General features: G+C 45.3%; 1 long non-coding RNA gene across 2 annotated transcripts in view; it reads left to right on the forward strand.

The window, feature by feature from the left end:
* The first annotated feature begins 7,690 nt into the window (after positions 1-7,690).
* LOC117881912 overlaps positions 7,691-24,466 on the forward strand; it is a 78,598-nt gene continuing 61,822 nt past the window's right edge. Inside the window, exon 1 of one of the 2 annotated variants that reach the window (XR_004646889.1) lies at positions 7,691-8,164. This is a non-coding gene — a long non-coding RNA (uncharacterized LOC117881912). The remainder of the gene's footprint in view (positions 8,165-24,466) is intronic. The other variant, XR_004646888.1, reaches the window with a different exon arrangement.

Here is a 24,466-nt window from a genome sequence, read left to right on the forward strand (position 1 = left end):
CACAACTCCAGCCCTCTGCCCTGATCCTTGAACCCCCCCCACACACACCCCAGCCTTCTGCCCTGAACCCCCTCCCCCAGCCTTCTGCCCTGACCCCTGAAACCCCCCCCAGGTCTGGGGTCCCGGCCATAGGCCCTGCTCAGCCCGCTACCGGCCTAGGTGAACAGAACCCCAGGTTGGCAGCGAGCTGAGCAGGCTGGCGGCGTAAGATCAGCATTTTAATTTAATTTTAAATGACACTTCTTAAACATTTTGAAAACCTTGTTTACATATAATAGTTTAGTTATATAATATAGACTTACAGAAAGAGACCTTCTAAAAACATTAAAATGTATTACTGGCACGCGAAACCTTAAATCAGAGTGAATAAATGAAGACTCAACACACCACTTCTGAAAGGTTGCCAACCCCTGATCTAGAGATTGATGAGTCTGCTACAGCCTTGGCTAAGAGCCATGTGACTTTTAGCTCATGCAATAGAGGCTCATACACTAAGCTTCAGAGGTCCCAAGTTTGATCCCACCCACCCGCCAACAACTGTCTGTCAGCATTACAATAGCAAGAAACTGAACTTTGCGGTAACTTCCGTACCAGCCCTTCCTCCACAGATGCTAGTTAGCCAAGAGTATGTCTATGCTTTGAGCCCGGGATGTAATTCCCAAGTCAACTAGGAGCCCTACCCATGCTAGCTGTGATGGAGCTAGTATGCTCAAAATAGAGTAGTTGGGGTGGTGCAAGAAGAGGGAGGGGCTTGTCACTCCTTGTGTCTCAGAAAGGTATGTCCTCCAGGCAGCTAGCCCCTTGTGCCACCGGGGCTGCCCTCTGTTTGTAACATGCTAGCTTGATCTTATCACGCTGCAAATTATACCCTGAGCTTAAAATGCAGACAAACCCTAAAAGAGGAAGGAAGTTCCTTAAGCTAGGGCATCTGGTCAGGTATGTATATTTTCCACCAACAGATGGCACCATTCGCTCAGCTCACTGTGTCTGTAACAGCAGTTGCTGATGTCTACCTCATCCATTCAGCCATTCTACATATAGCACCCAATAAATCATTAAGAATTTTACTCAAGGTTCACATATGCGAGTGTACACGAGCCCATCTGTTGGCCTCACTTCCAGAGGTTCTGAGCAGCCAGAAATCCCATTTAAGTCAATGAGAGGGGCAAGTGCTCAGCACCTTTTGAGAATCTGACCATGTAACTCTCTAGTAGGACATAAATGACTCTTTAGAATTGATAAATCTGTATCTCGCGTCACCTGTCTCTCTTGCCTTTCTTTGTCTCCTGCACATACCCTTTCCAACCCCCTTTATTTCCCATTCCCACTGCCAGGTTCCTGAATGGATGCTTCCCCATTAGGCCTTTGCTATTGCCATTTGCAGCAAGAGCATCAGTAATTCTAATTTGCTTACAAATGCCACAGATCTCCTGGAAATCTTGCTCTGAGATGCACTATACAAAGTCTTTTTGAACTGCTACTGCGATAGCCTGTGGCATTAGTTCTCAACCAAGAGTACACAGGAGTCTTCCAGGAGGTACATCAACTCATCTAAATATTTGCCTAGTTTTACAACAGGCTACATAAAAAGCACAAGCGAAGTCAGTACAAACTAAAATTTCATACAGACAATGACATGTTTATACTGCTCTATATACTATACACTGAAATGTAAGTATATTCATAAGTATATTCCAATTGATTTATTTTATAATGATATGGTAAAAATGAGAAAGTCAGCAATTTTTCAGTATTGTGTGCTGTGACACTTTTGTATTTCTAGGTCTGATTTTGTAAGCAAGTAGTTTTTAAGTGAGGTGAAACTTGGGGGTACTCAAGACAAATCAGACTTCTGAAAGGGGTACAGTAGTCTGGAAAGGGTGAGAGCCACTGGTGTACAGGTCAAAACTAGATGGGTTGTTTCTTGCACAGCCTGAAATAGATGGGTCATGCAAGTTGTTCCACTGAATGGCCAAGATCCCCATCATTTGTCTTTGTGACTCATGCTGTATTATATTGTACAGTTCTAGAAAAGCAGAAATAACTACCAGAAGCAAGGTTAGCTTTTGTTATTGTCTCTCATATAATGGAGGAGACTAGGAGAGGTCAGGAAACTGGGAATAGCATCATACGTGCTGGAACTAGAGGCGTTGTCACATTCCAGGGTTTGAAGTGGTTTCCATCCTACACAGGGTTGACAGTTTGGTTCAATGGCTCTCAGCACCCCCACTATACAAATTTGTTCCAGCACCACTAACTAGCATACACTTTCATCTATATCATCACGTCACATTTGGCCCAGTTTGGTATATGACCAGAAGTTGCAATCTGATGGCTGTTAGGTGGCTGCTACCTAGAAAAGGTATCCAAGCAGTTCCTAATAGATAAATGGTGTCTTCAACATTGAGGAAAAGAAAACCACTATTACAATTGTTATCTCTGTTGGTAATCTAGTAGAGAGGCCAAAAAATGAAGAGACATGGAAACTGAGCAACTTTTCCCCAGAGAGGAAAAAGACATCAAAATATTAGATTTATTCACCATTAGATTCAGTGTTTTAAAGAGATGTCAGATTTGGGTCCTATAATATTTAAACTAGGGTTGGCTACCAGGTGTGTGCTTAGATGCTATCCTGTTACAATGTAATTACTGTACATTTAAACTAATCTGAATGAGTTTGGACTAAACAGCCATTCATTATTTTGCCCCATAGAGTGTGGCGGTTAATGGATTTATCTCTTTGTTTTCTTTAAATCCCACAGTCTGAATTCTCGGTCTGTTACTAGAAACCAAGTGGTTCATACTTTCTTTTTTTTCTTCTGGTTTGCCACTGTTTGTGTCTCTGGACCCTACTTCTTTGATCCTACTACAGTCACACCACACTTAAGTTTTCTTCTCTCCAAAGTATTAAATCAGCAGATAATTTTTAAACACAGTTACCTTATTTGCCTAAGAAATTTATTTGTGATACTGTAATTAAGTTTGGTAAACTCCTGTTTAGGTTTGAAGTATCATTATTACTTGTGTTACCATTAGTGACTAGAAGCCTTAGTCATGGGCCAGGATCTCCAGTGGTTTGTATCCAAATTAAATTCTGGTTAAAGTTCAGTCTGAGGCCAAATCAAGGCCCATCGTGTGTAATTGTGAGATTTCTGCTATCTTTAAGCAAAATCTCTCAAGAATTTAGTTCATGCAGGCAACTCAGACTATGAGATCTTTCTTCTGAAAAAGTAGAACGTTAATCTAGGCCTTGTTCCATTTTCAAAAGTGACTTAGACTTTTGGAGCCTCACAGAAGTTTCACTGAGATTTTCAGAAGTGTCACTGAGACTTAGGTGCCTAGTGCCTAAGTCATTTTTGAAAATAGGCCTTAGGCTCCTAAGTCATTTAAGTGCTTTTGAAAATATTATCCCTTGTCTACTACCTTAACCAAAGACCATCCCTCCTCCTTACTTAGCCTGCTAATGATTTACAGTCTTTAAATAGCTTTTTGGATTTATTTTTTAAAACATTTTTCCTCTTGGATTTTATTCTGTGGTTTCAATGTTTATATCCTGACCCTGCTCTGCTCTCTGTATTTGTACTGGACACATCTGTTGGTTGGGCAACTGTATACAGCAAAATAGCAACATTTATTTTAAAAAGGGAGTCTACAGCAGTTACAAACAGCTGCTGCAGGCAAAGTGTGAGAGCTTCGACCCAAGAGCCATGCTGTTGTAAGAGCTGCATGAACGGGCCAAAGTTGTGACTTGTAGCATTGTGGTCTGGCCCTGAAAAAAAAAAAAAGAGCCATGTTTTGGGAAAGTGATGTGGTTGGTCTCAGATCATCACCTTACCTGCTAGGAGCTGTCTTATTGCTTTGAAATGTGGGTAATTTAAGACCAGTGAGAGGCATTCTGAAAATCCAGGTGAAGATATGACAGTCCACGAGAGAGAGAGAGAGAGAGAGAGAGAGCGAGAACAGCATCTGAGCTAGGCCAGATCCTAGAGATGAATGTACATGTCTCCAGGGAAACCACTTTCTTATCCCCGTGACCTCTTGTGCTAACAATACTTAGCCTGCTCACTTATATCTCTTTGCCTGCATATCTAAAAGTTAGACAAAATCTCAGTTTGCAAATATTGTCATTGTCTCTAATTCCTCGTATCTTTACTTAGAGACTAGGTAGATAATATGACTGATTAACAGGAAGTGCCCAGGGACACTGACTAACTGACTGACTAATCCCTCAGACTAAATAAAATGGTTTTAAAGCACCTAGTCATTAAATGAACTCCCCAGTAATGGCACTGTGCTGCCTGGAGCAGTGCAGAAGTTAAAACACTACTAAGCGTGCGGTTTGCACAGGAGAAGGCTGGGTTATTGCCTAAAGTGCCAGTTTTCTTTTTTCAGACATTCCCAACTTAAGTCTGTGATATCAGCGAGTGAGGGAGACGTTCTCTTTCTCTCTCTTCCTGCAGTTTTGAACAGTTTGGTTTCTTAAGAGATCTTAATTGCTTCCATCTGGAAATGCAGAATGGTTCTTGACCCTGGGATGAACTTAATTCATTTCCTTCTGATTTACTCATTAACTGTCTTGAACCATGAACAATCTCAAGGCTCTTAACGTTGTTCTCTAAGCCGCCAGGATTCAGACAGTGTCTTTCCTTCTCTTACAATTGTAGTTCAGGGTAGAAAAAAATCCGCTTTTAAGCCCTGAGACTTATTTAGCACATGCTGTCTGTACTACAAGTATCTTCCAGGAGCACCCAAGAGGGACAAACCCCATGTAGATTTATTTTTATTTTTTAATTGATTGTCTCTTTAGCGTGGGGTTTGTGCCTCTTTCACTGTAAAGCTGAAAGTAATATGGGAAATTTGGCATTTATATGGCTTGGATAGGAATTAAGTCCTTTTGGTGGCACACCCAGGGTCCCAAATATGTTTTACAATGTTACCTAAGGGCTTCTGCATCATATTGCATTACTATCTGCAGCTGTATGACATTGTGCAGATTTCAGCCATGTACAGAGCCTCCTGCTCTTGCTTGAAAGATAATTATTCTTTGGATGGGAACTTGTGTAGATGTGTTAATCGAGTTTGCAAGTAAAGAAAGCTTGGTTTTAGGAAATATAATTGGACAACGTAACTTGTGGGGTGGAACCAGAATATTCAGAGCAATCACCAGTAGGTTGCAGCTCCACAGACCTCATTTCATCAGTGTTGCCTACTAGCTTTGCTTTTAACCAGGCTTCACCCTTCGTAGGAGTCATTTTCTTCCATACTCTTTCCCCAGGGTTAGGCCATCGCTTGATATAGGTGTAAACAGACATCTCAGAGGAAGGTTATTGTGTTATAATTTGAAATACATTCAAGGGTCACCCTGTCCTAAAACCACCAACCAAGTTTTAGTAATGGTCTGTCGTGGAGGTGATGTAATTTATCTAGCATGTGAGAGCTGGGGGAAGTGTTACACTGTGATAAAAGGTTATTTAATGGTAGCCAAGTTAATACAATTGGTTGTCAAAAAAATAAGATAAAGGGGACTTTATTTAAACTGGAATAAACAGAACTGGATTCCACCTACCTCTGACAACATTAAATAGAAGAATAGGTATAAATAAAAAATTATAACCGTATATATACACACACATACACACACACATAATTTACTACTAAGTATACTTAACTAAATATAACCCTCTCAATAAAGAATTATGTATATATCTATGTGTGCATAGACTATTATAGGTTGTTGTTATTATTTATTTTATTTAATTCAAGGTTTCCCTTTCCCCAGATCCCTCACTGGGTGCTGTCTAATGCCCAAGTCAGTCTTTGAGCTCAAGCTCCTCTTGTGACATCCTGAAGAGATAGACCTGATTCCAGCGGTGCTTGCTTGTGGGGGTGCACATTAGACCAGACCCACTGGATGTAAAGGACCTTTGGTTCTCCTGTTCCAGATCTCTGGGACCACCTGAATCAAGGATAGGAGACGACCAGTCAGGAGCACACCATCAAACATGGACTGACCAGCCAACTTTAAAGGGACTTTCTTCTCCATGTCTGTCTATCCTGCTCAACCTTATTGTCTCTGCTTACTCTTGGTTTCTCTCAAGTCCCAGTTTCCCTCCGTCTCTCTGGCTATCCTCTCCCCTCCTCTTGTTTCTCTCTCTCTCTGCGGCTCCCCACTGCCTGCTTCTGTCGTCACTTCTCCTCCCTCTGAGGGGAGGGGCTACCTCCTCTGCATAGAAAAATGACAATGCATTCACCCTGAACACACCCTAAGTCATATTTCCCCATACAGGGTCGAGTCCCTTTACCACATTTACATACAGATAAGGGCAAGGGAGGATGTTGGTGCTAAGATGATTTTTGTTTTGGTCAACAATTTTTCTCTAGAGCTGATTCAAAAATGGAGGGTTTTCCATAGAAAAAGTTGATTTTTTTCATCAGAAATTTGAAAGTTGAAAAATTTTAATTTTTTGACCAAAAAAAAAAAGTTTTCCAGAGAAAGCAGAGATTTGTGAAAAATTTCATTTAGTTGTGAATCCAATTTTCCATGGAAAAAACAGTTGTGAAGGAAAATGTTTGACCAGCCCTGTTTCTCACTGTTGCTGCCAATGGCGGATGCATTAAAAGAAACAGGGCTCCAGGTAGAGCGAACACAGTGCTTAAAACCCCACTGATAGCCAATTCCACGCCTACGCTAGCACTCGCATTGCGGAGGATTCTCTGGCAAGAAGCCTAACGTAGACAGGGCTGTTGTTGATGTACTATTGTGACTCAATGTTTGCTGTTTAGCCATGTCTCCATACACTGGCTCCTCCATAGTTGTGAAGATGATTCTGGGAGGGATTAGCTGTGATAATCCATGACCACCTTCAGGGCTTAAAATGGCTGCAGAGAAGTGTGGGGTCTGCATTCCTCGGCAGTGCCATGCCTTTAGCTCACAAGGAAATGTTTGGACGCAGACATCACGTATCTGTATTTATAGCACCGGTTTCCCAGTGAACATCTATCTCAGACCCACCTCGGAGGTCTGTTTTATTTTTTGGCCCTGTCCACTCAAGACATACTTCTCGCTCCCTGCTTGTCTCTCCCAATGGCTCCCTATCCTCTTCTGTTTTATGCCTTCTCCTTCCTTTCTAACTCATCCCACAGACCACATTTCTGTATGCAACTTGTTGATCCCTAATTTCCAGGTGCTCCCAGCCAGCTGGGGACATCAGATCAGTTTACTATGCCCGTCCCTAAAAAAAAAAAAAAGTTTGTGCAGTTGCTTTCAGTAATGTTTGTGTCATCTGTAAATGAACCGAGTAGTGTGGCAGAAAGATATTTAGAGTTATTAATAAGGACAATAAGAATTTTAATTATTGGGTGGAGATGCTTGTAAAATCTCTCTGCACTTTCTAAATAGAAAGGGAAAAGAGAGTCTGTCTGATTTTCCCAGGCTGGAAACAAGGGCCAGTCATGAGGACAGGAAATCTAGAGATATCAAAGTTGCATCAAAACCAGGCCACTGTGCACGGTGATCAATAAGATCAAAGGCTTCATGCAACCCATCAAGAAAACATTTCTCTGACTTAGTAGAAGGGATTTTCTTCCACTATCAAGCCTGAAACTCTAATTATACCGTCTTCTACCCCCACAGAATTTGAGTTCCTCCTATCCTGTCCCTCTGACATGCTTTTGGGTTCTTTTCTCTCCTCCTCTGCCCATTCTGCCTGTCTCCGAGTCTGAAAATTGTGAAGTATAATAATCCCTGGGAACGTTCTGTGTACCAGACTGGATCAGATTCTAGGCCTTGCGCCACCTCCCTCCTCCGCACTTTCACTTTCCCCAGCCACAGCTCTCTCTTCCCTCCCCCACCTATATTTTTGGAGGATGCAGCCTAAAGGAAAAGTGAAAGTGACCAGCCTTTGTTTTGATTGCGGAGAAAAACAGCCCAGTTGGGGTTCACAGCCTGTGGTCCGCATCTCGGGAACACAAGCGACTAGACTTGGCTCTGAATGGGACAGTGCTAAGAAATGGGATCCTAAACACATCTGGAACTAACAATGGATCTGTGGGTGCAGCCTGGACCAGACTAAGCATCTGCCTCTCTGCCTGCTCTGTCCCACCCCCACCCGTTGGCCACAGGGCTCCCTAAAGATTATGCTGAAAGGAGGAGATGCGTGTGCAGGTAAAGTGTTTCTTTAACTTGATTCCAACTGGGGGCAGCCCTGAGGAGATCTCATGCACCTGAGACTCAGCTCAGAGTTTGTATCCTCCATCGATCCTACAGGGGAACTGTGGCAAGGAAGAAGAGGGTGCTGAGGGAAAGGAGGGGGTAGGAGGGAAGGCTGAGGGGGCAGAGGGAAAGGGTGGAGCTGGGTGGGAAGGGTGAGAGAGAAAGGACAGAGGAGTTGGAGAGGGGGAAGAGGGAAGGGATGGGGTGGGAAGGGAACCCGGGGGGGGGGCAAAGGAAAGGGAGGCATGGGAGGGGGACCAAAGGGGCACCAAAGAGGGAAGAGGGAAGGGACGTTGGGAGGGGATGCCGAGGGAAGGGAAGGGAAGGGGCAGAGGGAAAGGAGAGGAGGAAGGGAGAGCATATGAGGGGGGCCAAAGGGGCAGAGGGATGGGAGGGGAGGCCGAGGGAGCAGAGGGAAAGGATGGGTAGGAAAGGAAGCTGAGGGGACAGAGGAAAGGGAGGGTACGAGGGGGGCCAAAAGGGAGAGGGGAAGGAGAGGGGGTGGTGTGAGGCTGAGGGAGCAGAGGGAAAGGATGGGTAGGAAGGGAAGCTGAGGGGCAGAGGAAAGGGAGGGTACGAGGGGGGCCAAAGGGGCAGAGGGAAAGGAGAGGGGGTGGGGAGAGGCTGAGAGAAGGGAGGGGGCAGAGGGAAAGGAGTGGTGGGGAGGGTGGGGGGGTAGAATTTCTATAGGGCAGCAAGTGTAAGGTGGGTTTTTGTTGTTGTTCCTAGCAAACCGTTCCTGTAGCTAATTTCCATTTTCCATTTGAAGGCCGGGGCTGCTCATTATTAGCCCGTTTCTCTTCCCATGCCTTGGGCTGATACAGGTGTGGGTGGAGCGGATGTCTAGTTATCATATCACACTGTATTAGAAATCAGGATTCCCTCCCAAGGACATGGGTTTTGTGAAAAGAGATGAATTAGTTTGTGAAGCACTTAGGGCTTGTCTAAACGAACTTTTAGTTTGCAGCAAACTAGGATGTGAATCTACTCTGCACTAGCTTGCCACAGACTTACTGTTCACCTGGACACTGCTGACATGGATCAACGGTTCTTTAGTGTAGGTTGATCTAGTCCTCTTTGAAATGGAACTAATCAAAGCACACTAAGGAACAGTTGATGCCTGTCAACAGAGTCCTCGTGGACAGTTAATCTGTGGCAGGCCTAGTGCAGGGTAGAATTACTCCAGTGTTCCACTTTGCTGCTCTCAGCGATTTCTCAAGAAGCAGCATGAAACTAGCATCTCTCTCCACTTCCCTCCCCAGGCTTTTGAGTAGGGGCAACGAAATTGATCATTTCTAGTAGTTACACTCTGCTGTTGCTTGGCAGATCTATGACTAGCAGCAGAAGCATGGGAACCAGCTGATTACAGACTCAAGAAAACACCCGTTTACACTCAGTTCGCATTAGAATGTCTTTGTGACCATAAGAGCCAGTAATGTGCCTTATATATATATATATATATATATATATATATATATATATATATATAAAGCCCTTAAATTCTGCATCAGTTTGTGGCCGCCTCCCTCCCCCCACATGAGCCAATTTTCACAATTCCTCATTAACAGGTACATTTCTAAAGCCATACTCATTGTGTGTTTGTAAAACCAGATACCATAGTCCTTGCACTGAGCAAAATGTATCGACTTTTAGGGCTTTAAGGACTGCATCAACAGAAATGAGTGAGAGAAAAGTGCCCATTATTCGATCTCTCTGGCCAGTTCAGGGCTATTGCCTACAGTAGTTTTCCTGGTGCTTTTTGTGACTTTCATTTAGCACTGAACTGTGCTGTGAAATGCATGATGCTTTCATAGGACTCTCTTTTTAAAGTCTCTGGATACACTTAGTTGCTTTGGCCTGGCAGGTTGAACAGGCTGGGCAATCTCTTTGAACAAAATAGGAGGCCTTCAGTAATCTGGGGAAAGTTGTTGCAAGGCAGCTGGAGGCTGTCTTTCTCCAGCACATGCTTCTGAAAATATTTGTGACATGGTGCAATTTGGTATTTTCTAAAGGGAAGAGAAAACTTCCGTTCACGAGACACAGATATGTCATGCTTAACAGGGTAGATTGGAGAAATCTCCCTGCCTCTGCTGGGGTTTCCCTCAACTCTGTTTCGTTCTCAAAGTCTCCTTCAATTCCAAACTTAATAGAATTATAGAGAGCAGTGTCTGCTGGTGCTTGTAAGTGCCAAGCATTTCAGTTGGGCATGGTGGTGTTTTTTATTAACTTGTCTCCAAGCGCAAGGTATTTCTCACCCAGCATTTGTACACATATAACACTCTGTTTCTGTCGCTTACATCACGTCGGTGTTGTATGGATTTTATTTGTAATACACCCCTCCCTTGATATAACACTGTCCTTGGGAGCCAAAAAATCTTACCGCGTTATAGGTGGAACCGAGTTATATTGAACTTGCTTTGATCCACCGGAGCGCGCAGCCCTGCCCCCCTGGAGTGCTGCTTTACCGCGTTATATCCAAATTCGTGTTCTATCGGGTGGCGTTATATCGAGGTAGCGGTGTACTTGACATTCACTTTTCTAATAATCTTGCAATGGAATGATATCCCCTCTGCTTCTGCTGTCTCTGCTCCTCCTCTTCCACTGCACTGCTCGGCTTCTTCTCCAGGGAATCTTTTCAGTCGACCTTTTTTCTTCCCTTTCCCATTCCTCTCCCTACACAGTGTGCGCTCTGTCTCTCTCCCCTTCTTTGTGGAGTTCTACCCCCCACTTCCAGCCTCTCATCATGTCACCCCAACAATCTTCCCCTCCTTCCCCTGCCTGCCCCTGTGCCCTAGTTGCTCCTCCCAAATACTTTCCTAAGTAGCCCCTCACTCACTCTATTTCCATTTGTTAGGTGTATTACATACCTCTGGGGGATTTCTGTGCCAAAAAAATTAAACATTCTGCACCAAGAAATTAAAATTCTGCAGATTTTATTTGTCAAAATAGCACAATATAATCACACCAGTTTCAATTATTTTGGTACTTTATTCCAAATTACCTGTCAGCAAGTATGTCTGTAACAATACAGACAACATAAAAGATTCAGGAAATATTTTTTGACAAATAGATTCCTTAATGGGCATATTAATACAGAACTCTGAGTAACAATTCATTTAAACTACAATACAGAACCGTATTTCCCATACCCCTCAGAAGCAGTGAAAAGGCTTGGTGGAGGCGGGGGTAATGGAGGAGCTGAGGGAGAGGGAAGTAATTGCTGGGATGTAGCCTGGGTTTCAACTTGGAGGGTTGTTCAGTATGGGTGGGAAAAGTATGGAACTGGGTTTTCTGGGGAGAGGGGCAGGTACAGGGAGCGATTGTAAAAGAGCTTCCCCCATGCAGATCCTGGCTGACCCCTAGCCTCTCCCATTCAGTCAGGCACAACTGCCCCGTCCCCATGTGTCCTTGCACCCCTTGTCCATGTATCCCTCCACCGTCACTCAGACAGCCACTCCCCGCCATTCCCATGTGTCCCTGCACTCCCTCCTCCTGTTCCCATGTGTCCCTGCACCCCCATGTGTCCCTCTACCCTCACTCAGACAGTCACTCCCCCCGATTCCCATGTGGCCCTGCACCTCCACTCCCATTCAGCCCCTGCCCCAGTGTGTCCTCCCCCACTAGCCCTTATGAACCCCTGTCTGTGACACAGCCCCTGCAGCCCCACGCTCTCTGTCTCCCCAAAAGGCAGAACTGCAACTCTCCAGCAGAAGCTATTTTCTGCACACACACAAAGCATGCACAGCAAATGAATTATGCGCACGCAGTGGCACAGAATTTCCCCAGGAAGAATTACAGTAGCCCCTACAGAGCTTGGCCAATGTTGAGCTTAGTGCTGTATCAACCCAGAGTAACTAAGCAAGACAGACGAAGGAAGAATGATTACCCCCACTTTACAGATGGTGACCTGAGACACAGAGAGGTGACGTGACTTGTCCTAGGTCAGTGGCAGAAACCGAACCCTGTGCTTCTGAACCCTAGTCTAGTACCTCCATCACAAGGCCATTCTTCACAGACTCTGACATGTCGCTCACTCATTTAGTCTCTGCAAAGCAAATGAGAGAGTGCCACAGGAACCATAGAAGGGCTGTTACCCCGGGCCTGGGTGCATGATGTGTGTATCAGAGAAAGGGAGGCTAATTGCACAGCCTGCGGAGCAGAGACAAGACAGGTTGTGGTAGGTGAGATCATGCCAGGTGAGTGCCAAAGGAGGAGTCACTGCCTCTGGAGGCCTCCTTCAACAGCAGAACAGAGAGAGCAGCTCCTGGAGGCTGGGGGAGGCTGCTAACAGGCGAGCTAAGCGCAACAGCACCCTGAGGCAGGAGCACTGATTCAGTACTAAGTTGGTGCCACCTACTGAGTCACTGCCACTGTTAACTGCAGCACACCTCCGTTTTTCTTGGCTGCGTCCCAGCCCCGTCTTGGCCTGGCAAACCCCACTTAGCTGGAGAGCTACAACCAGCATGACAGGACTGTCGATGTCAGAGGGGGGGGGTGGAGGGGAAACGGGACCAGGGAAGAGAAATCAATTCATCTGTTTCCCCAAAAACTAGGACTAAGGTGGTTAGGGCTGCATTGCCAACGCTGTACACCTGTTTGTCACCTTCTATCACTGCATGGTTAGCTGGCTTCGGGATAGGAGAGAAGCAATAGGACAAACTGAAGCCAGTGGGCTTTCTCCAGGGGACGGGATGAGCTTGGCTCAATAGGGGACTAATTCTGTATTGATCAGTGCAGTGGGTTAATGTTAGGCTCAAAATACAAACCATTAGGAGAAAAACACTCTTCCTTGCAGTTTCTGACCCCACAGGAGAATTGTATTAAGCTTTAGGGGACTTGGAGCGTTGAATGGTTTGGCTGATCATCCGTGAGCTAATACGAATTTGTCGTATTCCTGTTGATGCAAGGGCAAGCTTGGGCCTGTGAGCTGCCACTCAGAGGAAAGGATGGTTCAGAGCAGCAGGAGGCGGAATGTCTCCTGGAGCGTCCCTGTGTGTAGAGGGAGCGTGCCCCCTTCTACACCCCATTATAGCATGCAGCCTCTCCCACCCTCTGTGGTGTTCCTGTTCTGGGGGCTAGGCTGTGACTCTGCCTCCTCCCCACCTCTTTAGGACATTATGTGAGCCATGAGGAGTACACAAAGCAGCTTCCGCACTGGAGCACAAGAGCTGCAATGATGCATAGTCCCTACAGGGGCTGCATGAGGGAGAAAAGTCTTTGTGCTCTCCCCGTCAGTAGACACCTGAGTAAGGGACCTGGCTGACACTCTAGAGCAGGGGTCTCAAACACGCGGCCCGGGGGCTGCATGCGGCTCGTGGGGTTGTTTTCTGCGGCCCGTGAGCTCCTCGCGGCCCCCCCGAGCGTTTACCTAGAGCGGCTCCAGCCTGACGCGCACCGGGGGAAGGGCAGGCTCCCTGCCTGCCCTGCCCCCTGCTGCTCCGGGAAGCGGCCGGAAGATGGGGAAGGGGGGGCACAGGGCTCTGTGTGTTGCTCTTGCTTCAGGCAGCGCCCCCAGCAGCTCCCATTGGCCGCAGTTCCCCGTTCCCGGCCAATGGGAGCTGCTGGGGGTGGTGCCTGAAGCAACAGCAAGACACAGACCCCTGTGTCCCTCCTCCCCCAGGTTCCAGTCACTTCCCGGAGCGGTGCGGGGACAGGCAGGCTGGTGGCGTGCCCTGCCCCCAGCGCGTATCAGGCTGGAGCCCGCCCCCCGAGCCCCTCCTGCAGCCCAACCCCCTGCTGTACCCCACACCCCAACTCCCTGCCCTGAGCCCCACACCCCTCCTGCCCTCCCTGGGAGCAGGAAGGGGGCAGAGTTGCGGTGGGGATTTCAGGGAAGGGGTTGGAATGAGGGCAGGGCCTCATGGAAGGGGTGGAGTGAGGGCGGGGCCAAGGGTGGCAGGGGGAGGTGTCAGTAATGCGGCCCTCGGCCAATGTACTAGTCCTCATGTGGCCCTCGTGGTCATTTGAGTTTGAGACCCCTGCTCTAGAGTGCTTTTGAAATTGACGTATGTGCTTTCCTGATATGTCTGGACGGTTAACAAGCATCCCATCTGGGTTAGGCCATGTCTCTCCTGGCTAGAGCAATGGATTGTGAGTCAGAGACCCTGGGTTATCACACAACTTATTTTTTCATGCTGGGCTAACTCCAAAAATGCCTGGATGGATTTTCTTCAAATTTTCCAGGAATAAAAAATTTTCTCCGGGGCTTAGATTTACCATGAGGTAAGTCTGCTCAGGAGAGGATTTCTTAAGGAAAGATATAAGCGACTGAAAATAGGGGTTAAGAGAAGACGCACCATCTTGCATGATATGGTTGCAATGAGCTGTAACGTGCTCTTGTGATGACTCTCCTGGAACTGTAGAGGGCAGTAGCACCTGCAAGAATATCCATATTCAACGGTAAAACAGGTTATATAAAAGAAACAAAGGGCGGTTATATGAAAGAAACAAAGGGCAGTCAGGAAATATGCACACATTCTTAACTGGCACCGTGGTGTGTGGTAGGCACATAGGGGCTTGCAAGGGTCTGAGCTCCAGACAGTAATGTTGGATCTCTTTTACTGGCTTTGTGTTTATTTTCTGGGTGTCTTTAATATTGAAATTGAGTGGAAATCATTGAGTGTCCTTGTTTGTGCCCTTTTTCTAATGTTAGTTTATCAATCGGTTTTCATTGTCTTGCTTTATCAGAGGTGACTTGCAAGGCAATTTTTTTTTTCAAAAAACTAGTCATGTTTGTTGTTGCTTCTTTATTCTCAAAGCCTTCTGCAGCGTGCTAGGCACCATCCTGACCTAAAATAGACACAATTCCCTGCCTCAAGGAACCTACTGTCTATGTTAAACAAAACACAGTATTCCAGATGCTGTGTTCCACTGTGGATCCGTGATGCTGTTTTGGCAGCATAAAAGGGCTAACAGAATCAAGCCCTGCAGGGGAATACCCTTGTGTCAAGGGAATTCCCTGGCTGGTGTAGAGCTCTACACTGCCTCCCTAGCCACCTCTCATACAGGGTATATTGGGGAGGATGATGGGGAGGAAGCAGGGATGGGTGAGAACGGGTCTGGTTGGAGACTAGGGCTGTCGATTAATCACAGTTAACTCTCACGATTAACTCAAAAAAATTACTTGTGATTAAAAAAATTACTCGCGATTAATTGCATTTTTAATTGCACTGTTAAACAGTATAATACCAATTGAAATGTATTAAATATTTTTGGATGTTTTTCTACATTTTCAAATATATTGATTTCAATTACAACCCAGAATACAAAGTGTGCGGTGCTAGCTTTATATTATTATTTTTATTGCAAATATTTGCACTGTAAACAGGATAAACAAATAGTATTTTTCAGTTCAACTCATACAAGTCCTGTAGTGCAATCCCTTTGTCATGAAAGTGCAACTTACAAATGTAGAATTTTTTTGTTACATAACTGCACGCAAACGCAAAACAATGTAAAACTTTAGAGTCTACAAGTCCACTCAGTCCTACTTCTTGTTTACATTTACAGGAGATAATGCTACCTGCTTCTGATTTACAATGTCATCTGAGAGTGAGAATAGGCGTTCGCATGGCACTTTTGTAGCCGGCATTGCAAGGTATTTACATGCCAGATATTCTAAACAAGCATCATCAGCATGGACGCATGTCTTCTGGGATGGTGACTGACGCATATGAATCTTTAGCACATAAGGCACATAAATATCTTTTAACCCTGGCTACAACAGTGCCATGTGAACTCTTGTTCTCACTTTCAGGTGACACTGTAAACAAGAAGCGGGCAGCATTATCTCCTGCAAATGTAAACAAACTTGTTTGAGCAATTGGTTGGACAAGAAGTAGGACTGAGTGGACTTCTAGGCTCTAAAGTTTTACATTGTTTTATTTTTGAATGCAGTTATTTTTTGTACATAATTCTACATTTATAAGTTCAACATGCATGATAAAGAGATTGCACTAGACTCCTTGTACTGGGTGAATTGAAAAATACTATTTGTTTTGTTTTTTACAGTGCAAATATTTGTAATAAAAATAAATATAAAGTGAGCACTGTACTCTTTGTATTCTGTATTGTAATTGAAATCAATATATTTGAAAATGTAGAAAACATCCAAAAATATTTAAATCAATAGTATAATAATAATAATAATTAATGGAGATATCCCATCTCCTAGAACTGGAAGGGACCTTGACAGGTCATCGAGTCCAGTCCCCTGCCTTCACTAGCAGGACCATTCTATTATTGTTTATCAGAGCGATTAATTGCTTTTAATCTTTTTAATCACTTGACAGCCCTTGTGGAGAATGCAGTTTTGAGCCAGTGTAACAGCCACTTAGGGGCTGTTATGAGTCAGCTCCACTTAGAGCAGGCACAAGGCTGCTGTAAGTTGTATCGGCCCCGGATGACTCCAGAAGGGAAGGAACAATGGTGGCTAATGGCCACCGTAGCCCCACCACTCCATTCCCACATGAAGTAAAGCTCAGATGGGATGGAGATTCTGGAGCAGCATGTCTGCCAAATGGTCTAACCAGATCCTGATCACTTACACCAGTGCCAGTATGGAGTGAATCCGTTGAGTTCAGAGGCATGACTTCAGATTTGCCCTCATGTAACCGGAATCAGAATGTGCCCCAGATGGTGGTGTCCTCTGAATCTCATCTCCCCTTTCTTATCTGGGGTGCTGCAGCCGGCCCCAGAAGTGCCCCAGAGGGGAGGTTTCCCTAGCCTTTACCTCGTATTAACAGCTGTTTTACATAACAGAAACCAGCACTGCACATTCAGTTGAGGTTGGGCTTGGGCTTGTCTCTGCAGCTACTGCTTAAACCACTACCAAGTCTGTCCCCACATTAACTCCTTTACCGTGTTGAGCTCTCCCTCCTGCCCTGGGGGCTGAGCGTGCTACCTTCACTAGAGCTCAGCACCAGAAAGCCAAACGCATTCCTGAGAAAATGCCTTTGAAGCCACTGGACTTACATCAGAGATGAATTTGGCCCCCGGACTGGAGCCCAACCCCAGTTCTTCAGTATGGTGGCAAAGACCTACCAGCTAGCCACAGGACTAGCACCCCCCCACCTCCCGCCGCATATTTCATTTCTAGGGTCAAAACTCAGTTGAAATGTGCATGTTGTTGTCTGGAAAATACAATAATGGTTGCATGGTGTGTCATGCCAGGGGGGAAACTGCAAACTGCTTTAGGGCGTATGCCACTGAGAGTTCTGTAACAGCACATTCCAGTGGGTGCAATGTGGCACTGCGTTTCATACGCTGCATGGGGAGATCAGGTGCCTTTTCAGTAACTCTGAGAATTCAGGCGTTTGAGTCTCTCAACTCACATAGTTGCAGCTTGTTCTCAAGCTGACACCCCACCCAACCCTTTCCTGTCTCATCACGAGCCTCTGCAGGGGAAAGAAAGCGGTAGCAGCGACACTTATCACTTCTGTGGACGCTTGCCAGGCACAGGCGCTGTCCCACCGTTCTCTCGTTTGTGGCAGTTTTTCACTGAGCAATAATAGTAATCGAGAAAACATTCCAACGTTTGCTGCTTGGTTGCAAGTAGCAGGGAGAAATCCTCCAGAAAGAATGCTGTGTGTATGCAGGTCCCGTGCTCCACTAACACACAGGAGGGCTGCACTCAAAGCAAGGGAGGTTGTCCTAGGACTCCACTAGACTCATTTGAGGGCCATAGGTCTCTTTCTCACCTGTGTTTTCTAGCAGCAGGGCCCTGTTCTCTTTCAACCACGTTTCCCTGGCTGGCTTCATTCCACGCCTCGTGTGCCAGCTGTCAGGTATTCTTGGGAAGCCTTTGCACAAAGATGAGCTCAAATGCAATGACTGCTATGGTGTATTATGGTGAAAAGTGCTCAGCATAGCAGCAGAGAGGCACACTGTAGCCTGAGAGCCACTCCCCATGGACAAAGGAATTCCCTATAGGACAGAGGTGGGGTTGGAGGTGAACTTGCAATGCAGGGGAAGGAAATGGGATGTCATCGGGAAGGGGACCTGATCAGCTGTGGGGATGAGCCCTCACAGTGGAAAGGGCACTTGTTGGGGAGGGGGAGAGGAAGAGTCTTTGACTTTATGGTTGCAAGCGATGACAAAGGAACTTTAAGTCTACCCGGGGTCCTTTCCTGTGCCTTATCTCAAGCTCTGTGCATTCTGGCTGACACCTTGTAATGCAGGGAAGAGAGGATAGGCGCTATATGGGATATGCAGCCTTTCATCTCTAGGTCAGTGATGGTCACTTCCTAATGGTTGTTCATTGAGCTAATAAAATGAATAGGTTTTGTGGCCAGATCATTACCACAACCATCCCAACTCGCACTCTTGCTGGCATCCTCAACATTGAGGCTGAATGGAAGTCAGATGACCAGTATGGAGACCAAACTACCCTGGAGGTGCTTCCAACAGAGTGGTGGGCTGAGCTGCATTAGTGGGAATGCCCTCCTTGTCACGGCCAGAATCTTTCCTGTTGGGTCTGTATCTCGGCCCGCACACAGGAAGCTCATTGTAGCTGTGGAGATATGTTGCCAGGTTTTGCATCAAGTGTTATGTCTGGTGCTACTTTGAGCCGGTGGGTCCTAGTCTGTGGGCAGCTTCCTTCTGATTATGAACTTGGCGGGCCTGTTTGAAGGTTTCCTCCAAAGTGGAGGACAGTTTGTACTCTCTGACAGTACAGGAAGAAATTGGTGCTCATTTGACCTCTGGGAAAGCAAATGGGAATATTTTTGTAATATTTCCTGCCATAGAATCACCTGTTTTGTCTTGGCTTAGCATTAGATTTTGGATGAGATGTACTATTTAATCCCCAATGCGGTCCTTACTTTAACTGAGTTCTCCTGGATCATTTACCACTGACTTTGTCTATGGCAGTAATGTTGGTGTCCATCTTCAGCTATGAAATGTACAGATGCAATGGGGGACAGGTGTTTTTGCTATGGTGGTGTCCTTGCCATATCGTTGTTATGGGCCAGATTCTGCCATCCTTACTCATATTCAGAAATATCTTACCCTGTGAGCTGTCTTCAGTGGGATTAGTTGCTGAGTATAAGGATCTACTCAACATTAGGAAGGGTGGTAGAAGCCAGCCTTGTATTATTTATAAAGTAGGGTTAGATTTAATGCCTTGCTTTCCAGTTAAACATCATATGGTTGCTGTTTGTCCTGCTGGTTCTGTGTCGTTGTCACACTGTACATTGTGCACGCTAAATACTTGTGATATCTTAATGATAAGGGACAGCCCCAAAATAAGCGAGTTTATTAGTTTAATTACACTGCCAGCTGTCCTCAAGCCACGTAGCTGTAACCTAAAGTGCATGTGAAGTGCAGCCAAAGCTGCGAGGATGTTCTTTACCTATTCAAGCAGGTTTCCTGGATATATAATAATGGCTGACTTACGCTGGTTAGATAGATTGCACTTCTTAGGAGACTCGAAATCAGACAATAAAACGGGTAGTCAGCCTCTGTCAACTCCAAGAGAAGAGAACAAGAAAAACCTAGAATCATAAGGTCGGACTCAGGCTTTAAAGATAGAATTAAATGTTTATAGTTCCGCAAGGTAGAGAAAGTATAATAGTCTGCTGTCTAAATCCATCATGGGGGAATGGAGAGAGAGTGAGAGAGAGAGAGATGCCTGCGGCTCTATTGATGGAAAACAAAGAAGGGGAACACTGTTTTCTTCCATTAGCCTGGGGCAAAAGAGAAAAATCCTGCAATGATATGAAGGCAAGAGCCCCTTCTCCATTTGGGAAGCTGTCAAAGTCCCATTTAAAGTCTTTCAGTTATTTTAATGGGAGTTGGGTCAGGTCCCAATTCTTTGCCACCTTGTGCAACCTTTGTATTTATTTAGGTGATGCATTACCCTCAATTTCCACCTAAATTGCTGTTCTCGTTCCCTAGAATTAGAAGCCCAAATAGGGAATCTAATGGGAGTCTGCATTCTCAAATGAACACAAGCTACTCAAGGATGTTGATCTTAGTGGGCATGTCCCAAATAGGAACCTCCTATAAGATCATAGCAGTTAGAGATAGAAAAGTCACATTAGGCCATAGAGTTCTTCCTCCAACAAGAAAAGACTTCTTAGCTATTTAAAGTGATACTACACTCCCCTAAGCTAAAAGGTCTTGTGGGGGAGGGGCACGTGTTCTTAAGTGAACTCTGCTTCAGGCGTCTTGCTGTAGTTATACAAGTGTTCTTCCTGTATGAAAATTAATCACAATGAGACATATGATTAACCTGAATAAAGGTCTCTCCATAAGCGCTATAAACACCAGGTTTACTACTATCCGCCCTGGGCCACCACCAATTAGCACAGGGTAACCTGACCTGAAGTGCTGTAAAACCTGTCCTGCCAGCCTGTTACGGGAAAGGTGACAATCTCTAATATGTTTCTCATAAGGCTGAATTATCTGAAAAACAACTGGCCACCTTTGCTGGATTCCATCCAGCTGCTTTGTTTGTTTCATGGTTTTACATGTCAAACAAGCTTTGCCTTTGTATCATGTCATGACTGTTAATATGTTTAGAATGTGAGAGTATTGGAGCAAAAAGCACCTTGAGTCTGTGGTTTCTTTTTTCTGCCTTTTTATTACTGTTCAGTAATTTGGGTAATTGTATACTGTCCACCTAAAATTTCCTCTGTAGAGGCAACTAAATGTGGTACTCTTCACTTCCTGTCCAAAGCCATTGTGTAGCATTGCTGTCAACTGTTCAACGCTGCCATGTTTCTCCCCAGAGGTGGCTGTATTTCAGTGGAGCGTAAAGCGATTGTTGTGTGCATGTAAGTTAGAGATGCTCTGAATCTGGCAGATTCTCCCAGACCAGTGCCCTAACCACCAGCGACTGCATGGACATGTGCGCACATGCCGGTTTCGATCCAAAAACAGGCATTTGACACAATTCTGATTTGGTGAAAACATTCAAAAGATTAGTTTTTGTTCCAGTGGAAATTTCCACCAGAGGGAATAGTCATTGTCCGATGAGCTCTAGTTTATAGCCCTTCCAAAACTCTTGGTGATGGTGGTGGAGAGGGGAGAGCGTTGTTTGTTTTGTTTGTTTGCTTTTTCATCCTTGCTAGTGTGACTCTATCCATATTAATGTCCAGTCCTGTCTGTCACCAAATTCTGCCCTTGGGTGGACATAGTTCCCGTTGAACTCAATGGGAGGTCACATACACCTGAGTCCAGATCACCACAGAACTGCTAATGCAAATCATGCATTTGTGTGTGCAAATGGATACTTAGCCCCTCTGGCATGGACAATGACACTAACTGAGTCGCCATGCAACTGCATGTGCTTAAACTAACACAGACCTTAGGCTTCAACCTTCTGAGAAGTGAACTCTAAATATCTGAATGTGGGAAAAGTAGGTATTGTCTAGCTCCATTGACTACGTTCCAACCTGCATGAAGCTGAACTTTCAGTTGTAGGGTTAATGATTCCCAGTTGGCGATAAGGATAATAGCTTCCCAGGAGGCTGTTCGGTGGAAAAGTTCCATTATTGACACTATTATCCCATTGTTTATGGAAGTGCGGTGTGTCTGCCAAGTGACTTTCAAAGAATTGCCCTCTACTCTCTCCATCTTGCACACGGTTTACAATAGATAGTTGAGGCATATATTAACCCTGTTGATTTGAACTTTAATGTACTGCTTTATGTCCTAGAAGAAATACTGCTTCGGATCAATATTCCAGCAGCTTGCCTCGCACGAATAGACCTGCCTGGCTTCGAATGTACTGGGGTTTAATAGTGAATCTGTTGCTAGAGGTCCGTTAGTATCTGTCTTCAACCAATTTTTGAGGGTCCAACTCGGCTATTTGAATTTGCATTTCCCAATTCCTCTTTATCTCATAAATTCTTATTACTGATTTAGAGGCATTTTGTGCTTTGATTTAAATCCATTCCCTTGTTGTGGGTTTAAATTTGATTTAGTTGTGCTGCTGCAATTGAAAACAATGGGTAGTTGTTAAAGGTTATGGCCAGGGAGCAGGCCAGTACCAAGTACTGCCCACAAGGCTGGAACTTACGACCTTGCAAGAGGAGGTTGGTCACTGAAGCTATAAAACATAGAAGACCAAATGGTCCCTTACATGGTTTATTTCCATGGACTGGACAATTCTGTTCAATCACTTCCTGGGGGGAAGCAGTGTTACCCCCACTCCATGAAATAAGAAAATGGCTCAGTTGCTGATACACAAGGCCATCCCGCCCCCTCCTGTGTCCCAGGGCAGCACAACTCCTGCAAGTTCTCCCCAACTGCTGCTACCCCAAAGCCCTTTGCAGGAGGAGGATGTTTAACTGAGGAGTGGAGGAACCAGCATTTGTTAATGCTGATTGGGTCAGAATTAGCTTACGCCAGAACCCCTGCAGGGAAAGTGCAACAGGGAAGAAATGATGCAGAGGAAAAGGACCATCCTTTGTTCTTCCCAGAGCTCAGTCCCCATTGAAGGGCTTGCACAGGGTTAGGGACCAGGGGCGTATGCGGCAGTGATGGTTCTCCCTCCCTCTGCAGCTCCACGCAGACACACTACTTTTTGCTCCCCGATGCTTTTACACCTGAGCAGCTATCAAAAGCCACAGACCAGGGGGTTAGCAAACTGAGCAGCAAACATCAGATTTCTGAGCACCTCTTTTCAGAAGCATGTACCCATGTAGCTGTTGCATCACCTTCCTCTAAACAAGCATTGCGGTTAATAAAAGTAATATGTGCACAAGTCTGCAATACAGGCATGAATGTGGGAGGCACACCCTGCCACTCTGCAGGATGGGCAGGGTTACTTCTTCCCCAAAAGATCTCCCATCACCCCTTGAAAAGAATCTTTGCTTACTCCAGAGCTGCAGTGTATGAATGAATTCTTAGATGCTTGCCTTTTCTCCACGTTAATAAAAACAGCTTGTGCTGGGTAAAAATGTAACCTATTCAGTCAGTGCCACACACATGGGATGTGTGGTCGGGAATTGCTTTCGCTAAATAGACTTTAAAAGCTGCTTTAGTGGGACGCGTCTGTGTATTTACCTGGATAATAGGGATGGCTGGCAATTGATTTATGCCTGATTTGGAAAGAAAAGCCCAAGGGACTTTTTACACTGCCAGTCTGTGACATTGTTCTTTGAATCCCTTTTTTAATGTTGGGCTGTGTGAATGTTTTATACACAGCAGCTTTGACTATTTTTAAGTTTTGCCAATATATGCTAAAAAGCACACCGTTATAAACCGGTGCATGATTTCTTGTGGCTGTTTTGGTCTATTTTTACTTCCTGGGAGGTATGCAAAATGAGAAGCCTGTGCTTAAGGGTTCAGGGTTGATGGAGACTTCAGTGTGGGCTTAGGAGCCTAGCTCTAGAAACCTACCTTTGGAAATGTTAGAATCTCAGCCCCCATCTCAGTTTTTGCAAGGTCACTTTTCCTTTGTTGTCCCTGTGCTGGGATCTACCAGAGTCTGCATCTTAACCCGCTGAATAACTTAAAGTGACAGCCTCCAAATGCATTCTAGAATGTCACTGGAGAAACTGCTGGGAAAATTTATTCCCAGGGCATGAGCGGAGGCAAGTTGTCTCAAGTCTGCAACATGTACTTCAATGTCAGCAAGCTCTACTTCCTTTTTCAATTTCCCCACTGGAGTCTGGAGCAGTCACAGCACTCTTAGGCAGCATGTCCATAGCACTGGGGCAGGGAGCATTTTAAATCAAGGAGTCCCACCTGCTAATGTGAGGCATTATTGCTACAGCTGAGTTTGGTAGCTCAGGAACGTCTCTCTCATGGAAGGGTATTAGAGCAGCCACGTTCCGTCCCTGGAATCTTTATAGCCTCTGGGACATCCCAGTAATAATATTCTGAGATTCCAAACTGGTTTGAGGCCCAACAAATTTGGAGTGAAATCCTGGCCTCATTGAAGTCTATGGGAGTTTTGACATCAATGGAGCCAGGATTTCTCCCACTGACTTTCATCTAAGTGTAGCCTTACAGTTGAATAACTCTCTATTTGACATTGTGTCCAGTTTTGGGCCCCACACTACAAGAAGGATGTGGAGAAATTGGAGAGAGTCCAGCAGAGGGCAACAAAAATGATTAGGGGGATGGAGCACATGACTTATGAGGAGAGGCTGAGGGAACTGGGATTGTTTAGTATGCAGAAGAGAAGAATGAGGGGGGATTTGATAGCTGCTTTCAACTACCTGAAAGTGGGTTCCAAAGAGGATGGATCTAGACTGTTCGTAGTGGTACCAGATGACACAACAAGGAGGAATGGTCTCAAGT

Source organism: Trachemys scripta, chromosome 8 (genome assembly GCF_013100865.1).
Source record: "Trachemys scripta elegans isolate TJP31775 chromosome 8, CAS_Tse_1.0, whole genome shotgun sequence".
NCBI classification, from domain to species: domain Eukaryota; kingdom Metazoa; phylum Chordata; order Testudines; family Emydidae; genus Trachemys; species Trachemys scripta.